The 22,200-nt window shown below is 39.7% G+C and overlaps 1 pseudogene; it reads right to left on the reverse strand.

Moving 5' to 3' along the window:
* Positions 1-8,512: 8,512 nt before the first annotated feature.
* Positions 8,513-13,892, reverse strand: LOC129504858 (tripartite motif-containing protein 5-like; annotated as a pseudogene).
* Between the last annotated feature and the right edge of the window lie 8,308 nt (positions 13,893-22,200).

Genomic DNA, 22,200 nt, shown 5'->3' on the forward strand with positions numbered 1-22,200 from the left:
ACCAGCTAGGCACCCAATTATTGCATTCTTATTCCTACCCTGGCTTACTCCAGCAAGAATATTTGAGCAAGAAAAAAAAAGTGAAGTACAATGATATAGCCTGATTCAATCCTATAATTATTTGTAGAGCTTATTCTATATTCAAGCCCTAAGCAAGTCATGAAGGATAAAATAATGATCCGGAAAGATTAGATCTGAACTCTTGCAAGGCAGACTGTGATGGGAAAGATAATCAGTTATAAATCTCTGTAAATATGAGCAGACATAATGACTGTCAGCAGCCGTTATTGTAAATAGTAAAAATAAAATGTAAAAGTTTCTTCAGTGTGAGCCGAGGGAGAAAAATTTTTCCAAAATGTCATTGAATCTTAGGAGTATACCGGTGAATTACCAGTTTCTGTTTCTTATGCAGGCGGGTTAGAAAAGGAAGGCTTCTAGAAATTAATCATAGTAGAACCAAATCAGTGCCTTGTTACCCAACAACCAGGAGGCAGGTGAGAACATGTAAGTTAATACATGATAGTATTCAAGCACAATCTTTTACTGAGTAACACACCTCCATAATTTTTCCACCTTTCCCCACTTCCTTTGGGAAAAATGTGTCCTTCTTTTACTATCAATCAAAAGCAGGGGTGAAACATCTTCTATTTCCTGCACACACTTCAGTGTTGTGTTATCTATCTTGTCCTTGCTCTGATTACATATTGTAGACAGGGCAACTTCATGGTGGCGGCAGCTCTACCAGAGATCTCTGACTGAGGGAATTGCAGAGCATGGCAAACTTCACACATGAACTGATGTGAGATCTGCAGGGCAACTGAGAAGTCGATGTTTAGTGAAGTAAAGCACAGATATTCTGGTATTGTTTGTAACCCACAGACATGTAAGGTAATTGTGGCTTATAAACTTCTCGAATCTCTTATATCTATGAGGCAGGAACTGAAAAATCATATAGGAGTATACTGAAGTAAGTTTTTCCTAACAATGAAGAAAGTTGTGATGCTTTTCACGTGCAATTATAATCATCTCCATTTTGTATAAATTGCATTCTGAGAGGGCAGCCGGGGTGGCTCAGCGGTTTAGCGCCACCTTTGGCCCAGGGCCTGATCCTGGAGACCCGGGATTGAGTCCCATGTCGGGCTCCCTGCATGGAGTCTGCTTCTCCCTCTGCCTGTGTCTCTGTCTCTGTCTCTGTCTCTCTCTCTCATGAATAAATAAATAAAATCTTTAAAAAAAAACAAATTGCATTCTGAGAGCTAGCATTTTTTATCACCTTTGCTATCATATAATACTATCATCAAGTACTCCTCCCCTTGCAGCCCTGCACCAAACAACAGTAAGCTTTATGAAGGCCGAAAGGGAAATTTTCTATGTTGTTCCTTCTTGTTTCAAATATATTGCAAAGTGTTGCATACAGGGAATGATATTTAAATAGACACACATTTATATGGCTATAGATACCACTTAAATTGCATTGAACAAACTGATGATAATCATGGTTTGGTTCTACTGTTGCTTTTGCAGTCAACATAAGTGCTGTGGTGTGTGTGAATTCTGGCACAAACATTTATATCAGCGCCTTTGAAGAATGTTACCCAACAATTTTTTCATGTCTTCTCTGTTTTGCTCCTAAAGTTTACTCAGATAATTCTCTCAGTGCCTGTTTTTTAATCGTTCTATACCAGCACATTCTAACCACCTTACTTCCTGTGGTGGTGGTTTTCTCAGACTGAAAACAGTTAAAATTCACCCAAAGGAAAAAAAAAAATTCACCCAAAGTGGGAGTTATTTCGTGTAGATTCCTCCTCAATAGGAGATGTAGGAAATGGAGGGAGACACAAAGTCCTAAGGAGGATTTTTTTATTTCCTGGTCTTTTGGAGCATAGTATACTGGCATTTGGATCACCACAATATGGTTAGCTCCAGAGGTAAACTTTGGGAGGTAGGAGAAAGAGCATGGTTCATTCAGATTTCCTACCAGCCCATGTTTCCTGGTACCTGACAAGCTCTGATTTCTTCACTGATTTCTACCACCTTAAAGCTGATGTTTCAGAGGAGGTTCCCAGGACATCAGTGCCATCCCCCTACCTTCCCACCTTCTTACACTCTCTTAGGTCTCTGATTCCCTCCCACATTTTCCAGATGAATTTTTTGTTATCTTTTCCTAGACAAGCTCAAAAACATCAGGTCATCTATGTAACTGTAATTTTCAAATTATGTATTGATCCAAGGTTTTACAGTCTAAAGCTGCCCTATCTCAACTTACTCAGAAATGCATGAGGGGTCCTGGGATTTGAGTTTTGGAAGAAAGGGAGTTCTTGAGGACTAGAGAAGGGATCCTGATTAAAAAGTCAGCTTTTACACCCTGTACTTCCAAACATTTCTCTCTTTACATTCCAAAAACTCTTGCCTCAAACTTCTCACAGAAAGTCTGGAGAGAACCCTTAGGTGTCTGGGGCCCAGGATGTCAGGTCAGATGAGAGATTCAAAAGGAGTGAAAGGATGAATATGGGATTTGTGGGAGGCATGAGAAGGGAAGAAGTATTAGGAATTCATCTCCTACAGAACATGAAAGACTCCTAACTGGGAAACGAACTAGGGGTGGTGGAAGAGGAGGTGGGCAGGGGATGGGGTGACTGGGTGGCGGGCACTGAGGTGGGCACTTGACGGGATGAGCACTGGGTGATATTCTGTATGTTGACAAATTGAACACCAATAAAAAATAAATTTATTTAAAAAAAAAGGAATTCATCTCCTTTGGTCCTATCAATTCACTTACCCTGTCCCTATTTAAGCCCCATAAATGCACACACACAGCCCAAGCCCTGCACTCCCCTCTAATTGTCAACAATATTTACAGAGCAAAAATAGACTATCCCAAAGTCACATCTACTGTACCTCTCTGCCTTTATCACCACACTCCATACCATCCCTATTCTCCTTTCTGACGCATGATAATGAAAAATGGGACAACCACTTGGAAAAGCATCTGGCAGTTATTATGACATAAAATATGCATTAACTCTAAAAACCATAAGTCAGTTTACAGTATTCACTCACAAAAGGGATGATCAGTTGGATTTTTTTTTTTAAATCAGTTGTATTTTTGAAGTGTGGACAGGGAGATCTCATCAAGCCCTGCATGAGCAACCACTGAAGAAACAATTCTGGGAGAACCAGCTTTTCTTCATTCCTGAGGACTGCCAGGGTCTTCAGTTCACTGGCAAGAATGAGACAAACCAGGAGAAACCAAGTTTGGCCTAGGACATTGTTGAGAAATCCCACAAAGTACTCTGGACTCTTCCATATTACCATGAATCATAATTGAATAAAGCCAGGAAAATAGAGATTTCCAATGAAATAGAATTACTGGAGGATATTAACTTTTTATTAGTGTATTCAGTTAAAGAGGCTATATAATTATAAAATAAGACTGAGCAACTCTGAAGGCTATAAGAAAAAACTCTTATAATGCTAAAATGTTTATTTACAATCAGAAAATAATTTAAAAATCTAAATTTTTAAGCAAGTAATTCAATTAATTAAAACAATGCAAAGGCAACGATTTTGAAAGTAAACTAATATTTTGTAATAATTTATTTCAAGGTCACAGGTAACGGGAATCAGAAAAATAACAGATATTATTCTAAATCACTGCTTATGTGTTAAGAAATAGTAGCAATTATTTAAAATATTCTGTTATTTAATTTTCATCATAACTCATCAAGTAATTTTCATTACTTTTTTTAATAAATGAGAAAGTGCATCTCATAAAATTTGGTTTATTTGTTAAGGGCCAGCATACGGCATAACAGAATTATAATAAAAGTCCACCTGTGATACAGAAATCCACCTGTGATTAAAAGAAATCTTGCATGTTATTACTTCTATGTGGGATCTACAACAGTTACAGGAAGTAGAAATTAGGATGGTGGTTGTCAGAAGCTGGAGGGAGGAGGAAATGGAGATACATATACACACACACATACACACACAACGTAACCATGGAGAAGTGATGCATATGTTTATTAGCTTGATTGTGGTGATCATTTCACAAGGAACATGTACTCAACCATTAAGTAGTACATCTTAAATATTTACAAGTTTTACATGACAATGATATCTCAAGGCTGATAAGAAACTGAAAGCAAATTTGCCTATGAGATGTGTGTGTGTGGGGGGGTGTTTATCAAAAGCAGAACTGGAATAGTCTTGGTGGTGGCAAGGATCTGAAAAATGGGGGAAATTGATGAAAGTGTATAAGCATGTCTGTATTATCTCTTACAAATATAAGTGAAGCTACAGTTATCTCTTATTTTTAAAAGTAGTTGACGCTTTGCGAAATTCTTCTCTGAGGTACAAGTTTTCTTTTAATTTTGTATCCTCAGCTGAGCTTTGCTTCCAGGTGGCAGATGGCCCAGGCAGAAACACGAATATTCAGAAACCTGTTGGTTTTTCCAGAGGACAAGTTGCAGGGCTCAAGAGAGACAAGTGAACAGATGAGAGGTTGCAGAACTGGGCAGGGGCCTCCTTATCAAGTCTCCTTTACATTGATAAAGAAAGCACTAGGAATTTCTCTGGGGATCACAAAAACTATTATTTTCAAGAAGAATCAAATGGATCAGCTTCCCAAGATCTGCCTGGCTTTAAGATCATGGCATCTCCTCGTTTCCCTTTCTCTCCTGAAGCAGGGCAGACAGAGATATCATCTGCTGCCCCTGATTACAGAAGTGACCCAGAAGCTGGGCTGTCGAAAGGAGCATTGCCTCATATACTTTGGACACTTATAATTTCATAATTTTACAAACCTTCATTATCATGATCCTACCAAGTTTTCTGCTACTTCTAGAAGACATTTTTACATTCCTCAAATTATTCATTGCAGCAATGGGGTGACAGGAAGGCAGAGGTCAAAGAGAAATTTTAGAAGATCAATTTCCTCCAGTTTCCATGGATGAGTGATGAGATATAGGCACATTCACCTTGGAATCCCTTGTGTCATCAAAGGTCATCCAAAGATGAGGCAGGTGGGGATTCTGGAGACAGCCAGGAATGAGAGCAGATACTGTTTAACCAGATAGCCCACTTTTTTTCCCTAGCTCTGAACAAACATGGGATCCCATCAAGCCCGAAATGAAGAAGATACATTGCAGAGATAATTCCACTCCAATCTCACTAAAGGAGGAGAGAAGGATTTTCCTCTTCCTTCCTGAGAACTTTCAAGTCACTGCAAAAGGAAAGGTGACCAGGCAAGCAAAACCCTTAACTACAGCATTGTTAAGAAATCCCACGATTGTACTTCTCTTACTGTATTACTGTAAATAATAACTTTTTAAAGCTGAGCAAACAGCCCAAGTTGAAATTCAACTTCAATTAAATACCATACTGCAGAAAAATGAAAAAAAGGTAAGACTAAGCAGTTATACAAAACATTTATTAGCTAAAATTTAAAGAAAATTATAATTGTTTAATCAAGTTATTTTATTTCTTAACACAAAATAAGGGTACTAATGTTGAAAGTAAGCTAATGTGTATTCTTAAAATCATTTATTTTAGTCACACTGAGAGGGATACAAAAAATGAATAGATACCTACCTACTGGATCCCTGCTTATGTGCTAGAAAACATTCTGTTGGTTAATTTTCACAATTCTACATCAGGTATATTTCTTTTCTTTCTTTTTCTTTTTTTTTTTCTTTCTTTCTTCTTTCTTTCTTTCTTCTTTCTTTCTTTCTTTTCTTTCTTTTTTTCTTTCTTCTTCTTTTCTCTTTTTTTCAAATGAGAAAACTTAATCCCATAGAATTTCATGAGACACTGACACAGCTTATATTTTTTAGGAGCAAATATTTATGAATAAATAGAGACACTCAGGGGCACCTGGGTGCTCAGTTAGTTAATAACCTGACTCCTGATTTTGACTGAGGTCATGAACTCAGGTTGTAGAACTGGGCAAGCAGGCCAGTTTCAACCCTCCTTTATATAGTGAAGAGAGCACTGGGAATTTCGCCAGAGGATCAGAAACACTATATATTTGCAAGTACAAGAAGCAAATGGATCAGCCCTCTTAGATCCCTGTGACTTTAAGATCGTAAAGTGATTGTGAAATTGAGCCCCATGTTGGTCTTGGTACTCCGTGGGAAGTCTACTTGGGAATTTCTCTCTCCCTTTCCCTCTGCCTCTATCCCTGCTCAAACTCTTTCTCTCTTTCTCTCAAATAAATAGATCTTTTTTAAAAAATGAAAAAAAAATGAAACACTTAGATGTTAATATTTAATGAATTTATTTTCTCACAATAATCCTAAGTATGGTGCACTTTTTACATCAAGATGATTTTAAGAAAATAAACACAGCATTTATGTACATTATTCAAGGTTACTTTACATTGTCCAGACACTCTAGACACAAAACTCTTAATTACTATTTTTGATATATTCTCCTGAACGAAAGGTGTTCAAATGGAGAGAAGGAATGCAGCAAAGAAAAGATGGTGAGAATGGTGCAGATAAGCTCAGTGCATCAGCTGCACCCAAGGCAAGAGGCACTACAAAGAAATGAGTAGGGATTTAAGAAGGTTCAAGAGCTTGGCGAGCACAGAGTCATGATGGGGTCATTCCATTGCATGGGGCTGAAATATGGAAAAGCTTCCTGAGAAGAGGAAAATGAAAAGAACGTATAGATGAGAAACCCATGGTTTGTGACATTGAAAAATAAGACAATGCCAGCCTCATAGTCTAGGAAAACCTATGGAGAATGACAGGCAGGGTCAGGATTAAGATGAGGAGATCAGAGAAGGATGACTCCTCAAAAGCATTATAAAGTTGATTCATCACCGTTTAATGCAGTGGTCATATTTGGTTGAAACCTAGAGTAAATATGTTGATAATTTTAATCATTTCTAACATGAAATTTCATAATGTATTCTGGGCATTTTCCATCTTATACCTCCAGGATCTACCTCCCAGTAATGTTTCCCCAATCCAATGACCAGGAGGGAGCCAAGGACACCATAACTGCTATTATATGCATTATCTAGTTTCCAATGAAACACATATCTCATTTGTCTTCGATCTGTAGAAATAGCATATGTTGTTATTTTTGGCGTTATCTGGAGTCATATGAGCTGCAGAAAAATTAGGGCTGGGTGAGACATGTGACATAGCTTTATTTGTGACACTGTAAAAGGGATCTTAGGAATAATTGGAGTGGGAACTGGGAAGAATTCTATTCTGTTCCTGGGGAGAGGTATAACACTGCAGAAGCAAAATATGTATGTATGTGTTGGAAGGGAAAACACAAGTGTGGGAACATGAGACCTACTAAGAATGAAAAATTCTGAAAGGTGATTAGAACAGTTTAGCTTAATTATACTGATTTCTCCTTCCCTCAGTAGTGCTACATGTGTCAGCTCTCAAATAAAAAACAAACAAAACAAAACAAAAAAACACTCACACAGTCACCCACTTGCTCCAGGGTTCTTCACCTCTAATCACTTGTATTATCCCTTTCAGATTAGAAACTCAGAACACTTTGTCTTAACCTAAAAAAAAAAAAAAAAAAAAAGTCTTAACCTTTCAGAGACACATTTCTTTCTTCCAAAATTAAACCATGAACATCTCTCTATCTCCTAGAAATTATATGAAATAATGGATATAACAAAACAAAACTATAGTACCTTGAAAAAACTTAATGAGTGAAAAAGTCACTGCATGGATGTCGGTTCCCAGGACAGATAATCAGAAAGTGAGGTTGCAGAACCTGACTCCTGGGTGTTTGAAACATATCAAGTGTGAGAATATTGTCTGGGAAGGACCAAGATCTTTAAACTCTGCTCCTTAGCAGGAAATCCCTCAGAATAACATCTGAGCTTTCAGGTTCTCTGGAAACATTTGCAGACACTTAGAACAGAAGACATGAACATCAAACTAAAGATGACCAGAATTTCATGTGTTAGGAAAAAGCTTGATACTGTCAGGTAGGTGTGCAAATTTAGATGCTACCTTAGATGCTACCATTCTGGCTTCTAAAGTGTGTGACCAAGATGGATCACTGTGTGTCCTAAGGCCAAAATATTCCATGAGCTATGAGTCTGTGTTTGGAAATCTAAACACAGCCATATAGAAGGTCCCTATATATCTCTTAAATATAAAGGAGCTGTCTCCAATTCCTAAACCTGTGCTTGACAGGTTTAGAAGACATGACCTTCCCACAAAAAGCCAACACCTATGGAATATGAGAGCCTGAGTTAGATACAGGCATGGAGGGTGAATAAAATTTATGATGTCACAGGTGTCTGCCACCCCTTAACCCCAGTACTGCTACTGACCCAAACTGTGTGACTTTCCACCATCCACATTCTGTCCCACAGAACCTGGTCCATTCCCAATAGTTTCAGAACACTCAAACCATGATTTGTGAGCAGAAATTTAGCATAAAACTATACCCAAATTGTCCTGCCCTGAGATGTTTTATTCCAATTGATCACCATAGAACTCTAATGACTTTAAACTTCTTTTCACTGCACAAAAGGATCATCTCTGATGCCCCACACGTACCTTTCTGTGATGTGGTTCACATCCTAGGAAGAAAAGGGAAGACATGAGTCAAGAGGCTATAGACTCGGGTATCCCTGGGTGGTTCAGTGGTTTGGCACCTGCCTTTGGCCCAGGGCGTGATCCTGGAGTCCCCGGATCGAGTCCCGCGTCGGGCTCCCTGCATGGAGCCTGCTTCTCCCTCTGCCTGTGTCTCTGCCTCTCTCTCTCTCTCTCTCTCTCTCTCTCTCTCTCTCTCTCTCCCCCCCCCTCTGTCTATCATGAATAAATAAATCTTTAAAAAAAAGAGACTATAGACTCTCCTCACTTACAAAGCTTCATCGCATCCCCACCAACCGCCGTAGTAGGAGTAAAGATGGTTCCAATGTGAGAGCAAATAAGTACAAAGAAGACCAGGCTAACCATCCCGAAAACTCATGTGAGGTTGTCAGATTTCCTGAAAGGTAGAAACAGCTTTGATCCTTGTAGAAGTAAAAGCATGAAGCTCCTACTATCTGGAGATGAGGCATATTTACGAGGAAAACGAGTATCATCATTTTTTCCTAAATGAATGAGACGGTTTGAATAATGCAAAAGTTCTTTCATTTATTCAATAGAAACAAAGTGATATACTATTATCTGCCAAACATCAGGAGAGGATTTGGAGAATCAAAGATGAGTAGATAATCATAATATCCCTCAAGAAATTTACATGGCTTTGCTGAAGATTCAAGAAAATATATTAAAGTAGGTTTTTTTCAAGTCTCTCCTCATTTTGCACACTATCTACAAGTGATCTAGTTCAGTCCCTTAAATTCAACACACACATATGTGCATTTGATTTCCAACTCCTCATTTTAACTCAGTTTTGTCTCTTAAATGCAGGTTAATATATTCAGTAGTAAAGAAGCCATAGGACCTAGTAAGTTAGGATGTCTAATATGTAACTTATCACTTACCAATCAAGTCATTTTCTGTCTTATACTCCATTGTTCATAATGTTACCAATACCCACTCAGTCACTATCCCAAAACTATATTTTTTACCTGCACTTTAGTCTCTACCAAGCAATTTAGTCCAATTCATTTTTTGTTATTTTTATTTTTTAAGTTTTTATTTAAAATTCTAGTTAGTTAACATACAGTATAATATTAGTACAGTTTAGTACACATTCTTAATAGTTCTTAACCATCTGATTTTCTTTATCATCACAGGTATTATTTTGTTATTTGAACAAATATCTACCAATACATTTGATTTCCTTTACATCAGGCTCACTTCTTTCATGTCACCAAAAACTAGGCCGGCAGGTGGATCTATAAGGGCAAAAAAACAAAACAAAACAAAACAAAAAACAAACAAAAAAAAAGCTCACAAGGTCTTGCTGTCTGTATTAGGGCTTTTATGCTGTATATGACAAAAACCAAAACTAGATTAAGTAGAAAAAAGGGTTTAGGACAGTTATAATTTTAATCAAAGGTTATTTTTGAACCTCAAACACTGTCATCAGGATCTGGTCTATGTCCTTCTCCAAATTTCATTTATTTCCACTATATTCACTTTATTCTCAGTTCATGAAGGAAACATGAATCTCTTGATATAAACTCCAGAGGAAAAGAGAATTTCTCTTCTCAGTTAAAACAAAACAAAACAAACAAAACAAAACAGAAAACAAAAACCAAAGCACTCTTATGCCTGCATGGCGTTGCAAGATCACCTCAAATAAATAAAGTTTTCACTTTAAGAAACTAGACAAAGAATGGCAAATTAAACCCAATACACACACACACACACATACACACACGCTCATGTTCATATATGCATACATACACACACTTGTGTTCATGCATGCACACACATTCATGTTCATCCATGCACAAATTCATGTTCATGTGTGCAGTCACACTTATACAAAGGAAACAATGAAGATGAGAGAAGACACAAATGACATAGAAAGATTTAAAAAGTTGATGAAATAATAAAGTTTGTTCTTGAAGAAAATCAATAAAATTGACCAAAGACAACTGAACTGTCCAATAAAAAAAAAAAAGAGCGAGAGAGAGAAAAAGCACATCACCAAAACCAGGAATAAAAGAGTGGACATTACTGTGTGTGCTGTAGAAATCAGAGGGATTATAAAGGATTATTGTGACTACCTTATATCTACAAATGAGACAACTTAGAGTGGACAAATCCCTACAAAGACATTTATTATCAAAACCTGACTTAAGGGGTACCTGAGTGGCTCAGTCAGTTAAGTCTACCTTTGGCTTGGGTCATGGGCCAGGGATCCTGGGATCAAGCCCTGCATTGGGGTCCCTGTTCGAGGGGAGCCTGCTTCTCCCTCACCTCCCCATTTGTGCTCAATCTTTCAAAATCTTTAAAAAGCAAAAAACAAAACAAACAAACAAAAAACAAACAACAAAAAAAACCCACCTGACTTAAGAATGGTAAAAAATGTAAATAAACCTAATACATATTTTTAAAAAGTATTTTAAACCTTTTGAAAAAGAAAAGCCTAGAATGAGATAGTTCTACTGGCAAATTCTATTGAATATTTAAAGAATAAGTAATACTAGTCCTTCACAATTTGTTTTTTGTTTGTTTTTCAGAAAATGGAAAAAGAGGGAGAAAAAAAAAAACTTAGTTTATCCTATGAGGGGAAAAAAAGTCTTAGAATGTGAAGTTCATCTATCTGTGACCAAGCTGAATCATGAAGAGGTACCTGGTAGTCTTTAGCACTAGGTCACTGATCATAGAGGCCTCTAGACTCTCCCTGGATACAATGCAAATTCTCGCCACAATCAGATTTCTGTACTGCACTTGATAAAAAAAAATATGAGATTGTCCCTAATTATTTATCCCTATAACCTCTGACATAGACACAGGAAAGAGGCACCGCAAGGCCAAGGGAAACTTAGTGTCATCACCAGGAAGAGCAAAGCACCATGGGAGAGGAGAGAAGGAAACTTGGTCTTCATTTTTCTCAAATCCTAGATGTTGGTGCTTTTTCTGGAGTCTTACATGCTGCATGTTTACTGTTGACCCCTGCAGCTGATGCTCCAGAACCAAGACCAGGTCTCTTACATCTGGCTTTGCTGGACCAGCTCATCACCGATGCATGATGCACCCTGGGTATTGACAACAGCATTCTCCTGGCACTGCAGCTTCTGCACCACCCTCAGTTCCTCATGCTCCAGGATAGTCTTTAGTTTTTTAAACTGTGCCTAGACAAGCTATTTCTCATTTTGCATTTGATTCTTTGGAATGAGAAAGAGAGAGAGATACTCAGGCTATCAGGCAGAGACTGGGAGCAAGAAAGAGAACTACTTTCCTTGAAAAGTTCTCAAAGGGAAATGAGAGAGAAGCAAGGGAGCAACTTGTGGGGAAGCTGACTATTCCTATTATTTTTTTTCTCCATCGCATTCCAAAATAATGGCTTCAAGTTTGCATTATTGAGGCCAACCCTGACCCAGATAGGATTCTTGGGTATATGTGGCTCAGCTTTCACACAGCTTTCCAGGACAACCAAGTCTCCTTGCTTTATTCCTGACCCCTATCCCCTCACCCTCAGCTGAAAGTTGAGCAATGCAGACAGAACCATGAGTCATTGCTAACTGTCTTTCCCTCAGAAGAGAAAAAACTCAAAAATCACATCAGGAATGTAACATAAAATTCACTAGCCACCCTCTATGTGAATATCTCCCTCTCAACATCTGTTCATTTATAACATGTTCACTTTTCAGCCTTCACCTTTATTGGGGAAAGGATAAAAGAAGAGGACTAACCAAATGACCTCTGGACATAACGACTCTCAGGGAACAAAAAGGAAGGGAGCTCCTGTGACTAACACTCAAGGTCCCGTCTATGTTTTTATCTAACTCCCTCAGGAGGTATCTCCTCCTACCTTGCAGAAAGTATTCTCTTCTGTGATGACAGCTTCCAACATCTCAGCTTCCTGCTACTTCTTCCTCAGTTTCTGCAGAGCTGCTTGGAGCTTCTCTTATGAGAGAAGAGTTACACCAGAGTCAAGCTGTGAGATTTTTCAGCAACAGCACAGAGAATAAATGGGGAAGATATCAGGCCAATCTCCAAAGAGACTAAAGTTTACAGAATCAGTGAGAACAGCAGTTAGAATCCACGACTTGGAAGAAAACTTAACATGGTGAATGTGTTAAGACTTGGGCAATAGATGTCATCATCCCCTCATTAAAAGAGAACTGATTCTCTTTGTACTATTAGAACAAACCAAATTCTGCAGCAAAGAAGGAACTTACATCTCAATATACCCTCCTGTTCAACAGGGTAATGAGGGCGTTACTTGGACACTAAGTCTTCACCGGTCTAGCATAAGGTACAAAACTATCTACTTTTGGCTAAATCTTTATCCTTTTGTAATTTAATGGAATGTGCAAAAAGTTTCTTCAGGCCAAGAAAAATGTTCTTCAGGTCTTGGAAGGTGAGGATAGAAGGAAAAGACATCACAGGCCTCGAGTCTATGATGACAATGTAATTAAAGTTGGATGCAAAGTGGAGATATCTCCTCAAATACCATTTTCTGCCCTATATTCGCTCCATCGTGGTCTCTTACCTGGTGGTACTCCTGGGCAACTTTCTCCATTGGGACCATGTGGAGATCATGGTGCTCCTGAGACCACTCACAAAGCCAGCAAATGACTTTCCCATCCTCCTTACAGAAGAACAAGAGTTTCTCTTTGTGGTGTCAGAGATTTCTCTTCTGGCTCTCCTCAGGGCTCACCTTGGGCTCTCTCAGCCATTCTACTATGTTGACCACATGCCAGTTAGGCCGCAGGTCCGCAGCACAGTAACTGATGCAGCATACAGGGAAATTTCTGTTCTTCCCTCCTTGGCTTGGCATGGACTCCTTGTTGTCTGCAGTAAAGCAGGCTTTACAGAAGCTGTGGAACTGGAGGGTATTATGCTGAGTGAAGTAAGTCAATCGGAGAAGGACAAACATTATATGTTCTCATTCATTTGGGGAATATAAATAATAGTGAAAGGGAATATAAGGGAAGGGAGAAGAAATGTGTGGGAAATATCAGAAAGGGAGACAGAACATGAAAGACTCCTAACTCTGGGAAACGAACTAGGAGTGGTGGAAGCGGAGGACGGCGGGGGGTGGGGGTGAATGGGTGACGGGCACGGAGGGGGGCACTTGACGGGATGAGCACTGGGTGTTATTCTGTATGTTGGTAAATTGAACATCAATAAAAAATAAATTCATTAAAAAAAAAAAAAGAAGAAGCTGTGGCCACATTCCAGGCTCGGTGGTTATCTCAGGAGGACCAGGCAGATGGAGCAGATCACCTCCCCCTCTATGTTAGTCAGGAATTTAAAAGCCATAGCAGTTACTCCCTTGCTCCTATCTTTCCTGACATCTGTGGTTCCCCTTGCTCACAAATCCCTACACAATCGGGAAGGTTAAAAGGGGGCAGAGTTGGAAAGGTAAGAATAAAATTATACTAATTGTGTAGGACAAACCCAAATTATAATATTGAAGGACAAAAAAAAAAAAGGTAGAGAAACAAGGAATGGAGCTTGGGGACCTGGTAAAAAGGACTTTTCTTACTCATTTCAAACAAATTCCTCCTGGTTCACGTGACATGACAAATTCCATCTCTGTCTGCAATGAATGTCATTTTCCTTTCCTTTTACTAAACAAAAAGATGACCTGAGGCCGTTTTTACCAAGATCCTTGTGTGACCTACCATCTATCCTCCTTTTTCTTTGCCATCCCCAAAACACACTCTCACTGCAAAAAGCACCAAACCACTCATTTGGGCCTTTATATCTGTTCTTCACTCAATGTGAAATACTACCCCTGACGTCGGTGTGACTCATCCTATATACTTCAGTAAACTCTCATCTTACTTGTTTTCTTATCAAAAACTCTTGCTCTAACTTACTTATAAATGTGACCATTGTCATCACTTGCTATAAGTTTGCAATAATTTATCCTATTACCATGACATAATATATGACAATGTTTGTGTACATGGTAAAGAAAACCCTTCACCATATGTGTGAATAGAGATAGTAAGTGACTTACAAAGATCAATTATCTTCAATACAGAGTTGGGATCAACTTACTGTATTTAAGGTCCTCCTCTAGAGGTTTGTCTCCTGACACTGAGTTAATCAAAGACAAACAGAGATAACTTCCTGGACCCAACTAACACCCAAGCAATGTGAGATGTGGGAATGAAGAGATCCAGATCAACTGAGAGGTTCTGGGAAGTCTTGTGGTTGTACTTAGTGAGATTTTACCTTGGCCAGGAAATATGCCAAGGATGTTAATAAGAGCATAAAATTGTATGTGTACATGGTAAAGAGGGGGATCATTTAAACTCAGAGAATGGTATATACTCATAGGATTGTACAAATTAGGCACTGAAAAAATAGAAATATGGATGAAATGTCAGTCTTAAGAATAAAATCTCAAATATTAGGCAAGATTATTCAACTAATTATCTTTAATGATGAATTATATGCTAGCAACCTAATATCCATAAACACAAAAATGAGTCTAAACTTAGGACTTAAACCCAAATGAGCAAGGGGAAAGAGAGAGAGACCAAGAAACAGACTCCTCCTAACTATAGAGAACAAGCTGCTGGTTATGGGGGAGGGGAGGGAATGGGTGAGATAGGTGATAAGGATGAAGGAATATACTAGTCGACAAGCACCAAGTGACACTTGAGAGTGTTGAATCACTATATTATACACTTGAAACTAATATAATTCTATATGTTAACTATATTAGAATTATTTAAAAAAAACAGAGGGTTTAAATGACTACACTTGACATTCACCTGGAAAGAAATAGTAAATTAAATAATAGAACACACACACATTCACACACACAGATATACACACCACAAAAGCAAATGTGGAAAACATTATTAGGGAGGCATACATGCTCTTGAGAAATCAAATAATGGGGCAAATAAAGTGTTATCCAAGAATTCTAACTTGAAAACCGAAAGGTTGAACTGAAAGCTGAAGAAAATGAAGGAAAGATGGGGTGAGACAGAACTCAAAAATGTATTAGGTAAAAGAAGTGATCTGGTCATGGAGACATGTCACCTTGCATGAGTTTTAAAATGCCAGTGTGGCTGGTGTGCAGAAAACTGCTAGACCTTTGGCATCACATGAGCCTGCAGTGACCGTAAAATGTGACACTTCCCAAATTATGCAACATTAAAAGAATCTTTTCCAGGAGCCGGGAGAAATTACCAATGCTCTCTCATCAAAGAGCGAGGAGATAGTTAGCTCTGCACTTGGGCTGTGAAATGTTACATGCATGCAAAGTGCAGAACTGGGAAGGTCAGTTGGGATACATGCACACTTGCCCAGGGGAGGAGGATGATAGCCCAAGGGACACGGTGATGAAGGAGATGGAGGCACCAGAGAAGAGTGAGAGACAAGATGAGGTAAAGGATAGGGTTGGGACCTGGAAACAAAGGACTTGCATCAGGCTTGGGCTCTACCTTCTCATAAACGCATTCTTGGCTTACTCTTTCAGTAGGTCATTGCTTATCTGTTTTTCTGGGAAACCTACCAGGTTACACTAAAGTGGAAGGTCAGCTGCCTGGCAAGGCCACAGTATTGATAGTAAAACCCGCTTGATATGTAAAGTGCTTTTGGACTAGGAGACTTGATATAGACCTTAAAAGCCAGTTCATAAGCAGAAACTCCATTTCCATGAGGGGACTGTGACTTTATGGCCAACTCTGTCTTCTTTTAGCCCCGGGAAGCTGTATTCACAGGATTTCACTGGGTAATCAGTCCTTCATAGCACAAGGCTTATCAATGGTAGGTTCATGCACATCCACCTAGTCTGGTTTCTTAAGAAGCTGAGATGCCAAGGATAATGGACCTGGTATATCCCTGTATGGGCCATGACTGAAAGCTCATCTGAAGCAGCCATACCAGCATGCTGCATCTCCTCACCTCTATCCCCCAGCTAAGCTACATGAACCTGGCAGTATATGTCTCATCAGATTGCATGATGGAGATGGTGATTCAAACTGGAAACTACTGATGGTGGTCAATCACAGGGGTATCACAGATTGGTAGCACAAGGACATTCGTTCTCTCACCTGAACTCAGTATGGTCCTGTGGCTAGAGTCTATATTCACGGCTTCTGTTAGGAGCTCCAGGCACATGAGGGCATGTGAAAGCAAAAACAAAAACCATAAAGGGAAGATCTCAGTATATATTAAGGTTGCCAAAGTTTGATGATCAAAGAAAGATCTCCAGTATGAGACAACCAGTAAGGCTGCCTTTGCTCCACATAAGGAGGGAAAAGCTATCAAGGCAGCATGGAGATAAATTTAAATCTATCAAAATGGTCCACTTATGCCATATTCATCCTGAATAAAGGGAATCTGACAAGAATGAGGCTGACATGCATTGTAAATGTAATCCAGCTAATGGTACAGGTACTGAAAATAGTTCAAAGACCATATGAAGTAAGCTCACAGCTGCAGAGACTGTGGGTCACACAAGGCTCTGATGAACAGCAAGCTCAGAAGTAGACATTATATCAGGGATAGATAGTATATAATCTCTACCTATTACATGATAATATCTACCCCTGTTTATGACTCAAACTATGATAAAGACATGGGATGAGGACTCCAATTATTTCTCATCTCACTCAAGATCCAACCAATGCAGAGAAGCATCAAGAAACTTCTACAGGAAGGAGCAGCAGGGCATGCATTCAGCTATGGGATTATGGGATTTATTTTCACAGTGGGGCTATAAGGAGCCAATATCAAAGCATCTGCCGTCACAATAGGCACAGGAGGAGGAATCGGCAAAGAGGAGCTGGAGTCCCCACACATGGAGGATGACCATACTGCTGCTTAAGCTCTGACCAAGGTCTCCACAGCAATCAGGGAGATAGATATGGGAATATGAATACTATCTGTCTGATACAACTCCCAGGTCAGCTGGCTGCCATAGATGTCAGATGACTCCATCCAATTCTTGGGTCTTCTCCCAACATCTGAGATTGTAAGAATACAAATTCAGCATATGCCAGAGGTGACAGATAAAGACAATAAAAAAGACACAAAAAGACCAAAACTAGGCAAAATTCCGACAATGAGGATACACACAAAACTTTCTTCTTTTGTGACTGAAAAACTGTTTCTCTAAGCATGATGAAGCCACAAATTACTGATGCTATATGGGAAAGAGTCACTTTTCTTAAAGAAAATGGGAAAAGGAAATTGTGCTGTTTCATTTGCCAGGTAATCACGTGATACTATTTAATACAAATTCCTTATAATACTAGCAAAGTGAAAACTGGAGCACAAAAATAACAAATCAAATCTAAAACTCTATAATAATTGGTATGACAAAGGTATACTGTGAGTTCAGAAGACAGGTGCCAAACAGTGATGGATGGCTGAGAGGGATGCAAAGAATATGTAGCAGAGGTAAAATCTCCAAAGTCAGCTTTGATAAAGTGAGATTTCAACAGAGGAAGGGAAGTCAGGGTGAGAAAAGAGATCTGACCTGTGTCTTCCAGACCACCTGAATAAGGACGGTGCAGCTGTACCCTCCATAGAAAGGGGAGAAGTAAACAGAGGCCCCTCTGCTCTAAATTTCCTTCCCTCCAGGTCTCAGGATTTTGTTAACTTAGTACTTCTTCTGGCATCTTTTTACATCATTAACACCAATTAAGTAACTGATGTTGTTTATTAACAGCTAGAAAAGATACCACATCTGGAAAGTGTCCTCCTTGCTCCTGGTCTCTCAGGTGACCTGTTCCTGGGTGGCAGTTATGGCCCTGGGAGAGGGATGAGTAAGGTTAGTGATTCTCAAGGAACTTCTGGCCGAGTGAATAGAAGGAGGCTGCAGGGCCTGCCAGTTGTCAGCCCATCAAGCTCCTAAGCACAAACAGGCCGAGATGATGAGAATTTATCTAGAATCATGCAGAAATGCTACAGTGTTACAGGATGGGCATTAAAATGTTAGGATTCAAAGATCTCTCTGCCTTTGCTCTTTCTGCAGAGAGAAGTAACTTTCTACCTCTGAAAAATAAAGGATTTTGGCTTGTTCTCAGCAAGGCGCAATTCAAAATTATAGAATGTAAAGGAAATCTCCAGGGTGGAATGAACCTGGAGAAATAATGGTCCTTCCATAAAAGAACAGTGTTTCAAGCCTTCAAACCTCCCTTTGACCTACAGGCACTGCCTCCCTCCCCCGCCCCCACACTTTCAGCAGGAAGCTTGCAAGTTGGGCTTGGCCCCCCTTCACAGCAGCTTCCTGACCACATGTTAAACTCACATCCAAAATTCAGTACTTCTCCCCACCTCTGCTCTCTGCAAACTATACCACACACCTCAGACACCAGGTGAGAAGTTGTGCCTCCTTGGAGAAGAGTGGAGACAGGCTAGGGGCAGACATGGTCAGGATTCTCTCACCAAACATGGGGCTGATCACCAGATCTAGAGGTGCTGAGTGAAAATGAAAGTTAAATTCTCTGGGATGGGTAGGAAAAGAGGAGAAAGTTTGTGGACCACTGGGAGGCCTGTGCCTAGGACCCCAAGGAAGTGACATGGCTTTGTGTCTGGGTCATGTGAGCCAGTGGTTGCACTCATTCCTGTCTGTTCCACTCCTACAAGCTGCTCTCATGGCTGCTCAAGATAATCAGTCCTTTCGAGTACTAGGCTTACTGGAGCAATATAATTTCACACACACGCACCTTGCCTTTTTCCCTCCAAATGAGCTGTCATGAGGAGGGAAAAAACTTACCCCTTTTCCACAAAGAGGGCTCCACACTGAAGGCTAGTCTGAGGCAGACCTAGGGACATGCTTTCTACTGTTCTTTGTCCACCTGCTAAGGTAAGTGAATCTGCCCAGTGTGTGTCCTATTAGATCTTAGGAGAGGGAAGGCCTGTGTACATCTTACATTACCCTCAGCAGTCAGTCATGTGCTATCATGGAATGGCAGCACAATGAGGCTGACCTTCAGAATATTTGGATTCAATATAGCCAAAATGACACTTTTGCTGAAGATGTTAGAAAGATGAAACCATGGGCAGTGTAATTTGTTGGATAATGTGATCTAGTATTATTTAACATATAGTCTCAATTATCTTAACATAATAAAAATGAAGCAGGAAAATAATTGTGAAGATTGCTTTTGTGTGTCAACTTGACAGGCCACAAGATACCCAGATTAAACATTTCTAGGTCTGTGAGGTGGTGGTTTCTAGATGAGAATGGCATTTGATGGGATCCCTGGGTGGCGCAGCGGTTTGGCGCCTGCCTTTGGCCCAGGGCGCGATCCTGGAGACCCGGGATCGAATCCCACATCGGGCTCTCGGTGCATGGAGCCTGCTTCTCCCTCTGCCTGTGTCTCTGCCTCTCTCTCTGTCTCTCTCTCTCTGTGACTATCATAAATAAATAAAAAATCAAAAAAAAATTAAAAAAAAGAGAATGGCATTTGAATCTGTGGACTCTGGATTGTCTTCCCCAGCATTGTTGGGCATCATCGGATTTGTTGAAGGGCTGAAAGGAAAGAGGAATTCATCCCTTTTCCTTCCTGCCTGCATGCTTGAGCTGGGATATATAGGTCCTCTCCTGTCCTTGGACTAGAATTTACAATACCACCTACCCCAGTTCTCCAGTCTTTGGTCTTGGACTGAATGACAACACCAGCTTTCCTGTGTCTCCTCTTTGCAGATACCAGGTCCTGGAACTTCTCAGCCCCCATAATCATGTGAGTCAATTCCTTATAATAAATCTCCTTCATGTAGGTCTATTTCTCTGGAGAACCCTGACTAACAATTCTCAAGTTCTGCATCAAGTGGCGCAAGTGAACTGTGATAATGACAGTGATAATGAAACAGGTGAATTATACAGTTTCAAAGGGTACATGCCAAATAGTGACACAGGACACTGAAGGGCACAGGAGGATGTTGTTGAGGTGATAGTGTTTTAAAAGTCAGCTATAATCCCATACAATCTAGTCAGATAAAAGGAAGTCGTGGTTAAAAAAAAAAAAGAAGAAGAAGAAAAAAGAAAAGCAAAAAGAGCTTTGAGTGGTATCTACCATCTGAGTGAGTCAATCTGGAGTGTGGCTGTCTTTCACAGGAAAAACGGTAGTTAAAGAAATTCCCCTACTTTAATTCCCTTTTCTCATGGGTCTTTAGCATCTTGTTATCATGCTACATCTTCTGATGTCTTTTCATGTTATTAACACCAAGCAAGCATCTCATTTTGTTGTTGTTGTCATCATGTCCTTGTTGTTGTTGTTGCTTAAACCCTGAGATCAAGATCTGAGTTGAAATCAAGAGTCTAATGCTCGACCTGCTGAGCCACCCAGGTGCCCCTCATTTCGTTTTATTTGAAGTTGTCAAGATGCCCCTTATGGAAATTCTTCCTAGGTGCTTCTCTGGTTGGCAGAAATGGCCCAAGAAGAAGGATGAGCAAGATTAGTGACTTTTTTTAAATGTGTAAACTGCAGTAGATCCCTGAGTTTGAACTTGAAAATTCTGTAAGACTAGAAAACACCAAAGAAACTGCAGGGCAGAGCAACCATCATCACACCATTAAGGCTTCCAAACCCAGAGAGGATAGGGTGCTAGGAATTTCTGTGGAGAGTCATATAGAAATCCTACATTATTATACTGACAGGCATTAAATTCTTAAGCTTCAAAGAACTTTCTGACTTCCCCTACTATCTTCCTCAAAGTATCTTTTTCAATCCTGAGCAGAGCCAGGCCTAGTTCTCTTCTCTGCTGCGCTCAGTGCACAACTGCTCCAGAAGTCTGGGATGTGGCCCACAGGGACTTCATAAGCTCTTTGTCTAGGGTTCCTTTTGCTAGAATTTTTCTGGAAGCTGTTGCTGAAACTAGGGCTATTCCTAGAGGTGAGGACTCAGTCACTATTCCTTGAATTGAAAAAGGAAAATGCATGAGTCAAGGCAAGAGAGAGAAGTGCAATGGGAAACTTGGTTGTATTACTGATTTTATCAGTGATAATCTCCATACTTACCTCACACTGCATCCTCAACTATAAGTTTCATGAAGTCAGGGAGACTTTTTCTATTTTGTTGCTTATTGCCTCAAATCTATTAGAAGTTATTGTACATAGGAGTGATAGATATGCATATATATAACTGTAAAATATTTTTAATTGAATGGAACATCCTTTTTTTTTCATTTTTTTTAAATAATAAATTTATTTTTATTGGTGTTCAATTTGCCAACATACAGAATAACACCCAGTGCTCATCCCGTCAAGTGCCCCCCTCAGTGCCCATCACCCATTCACCCCCACCCCCCGCCCTCCTCCCCTTCCACCACCCCTAGTTTGTTTCCCAGAGTTAGGAGTCTTTATGTTCTGTCTCCCTTTCTGATATTTCCTACCCATTCTTCTCCCTTCCCTTCTATTCCCTTTCACTATTATTTATATTCCCCAAATGAATGAGAACATATAATGTTTGTCCTTCTCCAGTTGACTTATTTCACTCAGCATAATACCCTCCAGTTCCATCCACGTTGAAGCAAATGGTGGGTATTTGTCATTTCTAATGGCTGAGTAATATTCTGAATGGAACAACTTGATGACAAATCATGCTTCTAAACTACCATTCTTCCTGTGAACACAGTTGCTGTCACATCA

Source organism: Nyctereutes procyonoides, unplaced genomic scaffold (assembly GCF_905146905.1).
Source record: "Nyctereutes procyonoides isolate TBG_1078 unplaced genomic scaffold, NYPRO_anot_genome, whole genome shotgun sequence".
In the NCBI taxonomy this organism is placed as follows: domain Eukaryota; kingdom Metazoa; phylum Chordata; class Mammalia; order Carnivora; family Canidae; genus Nyctereutes; species Nyctereutes procyonoides.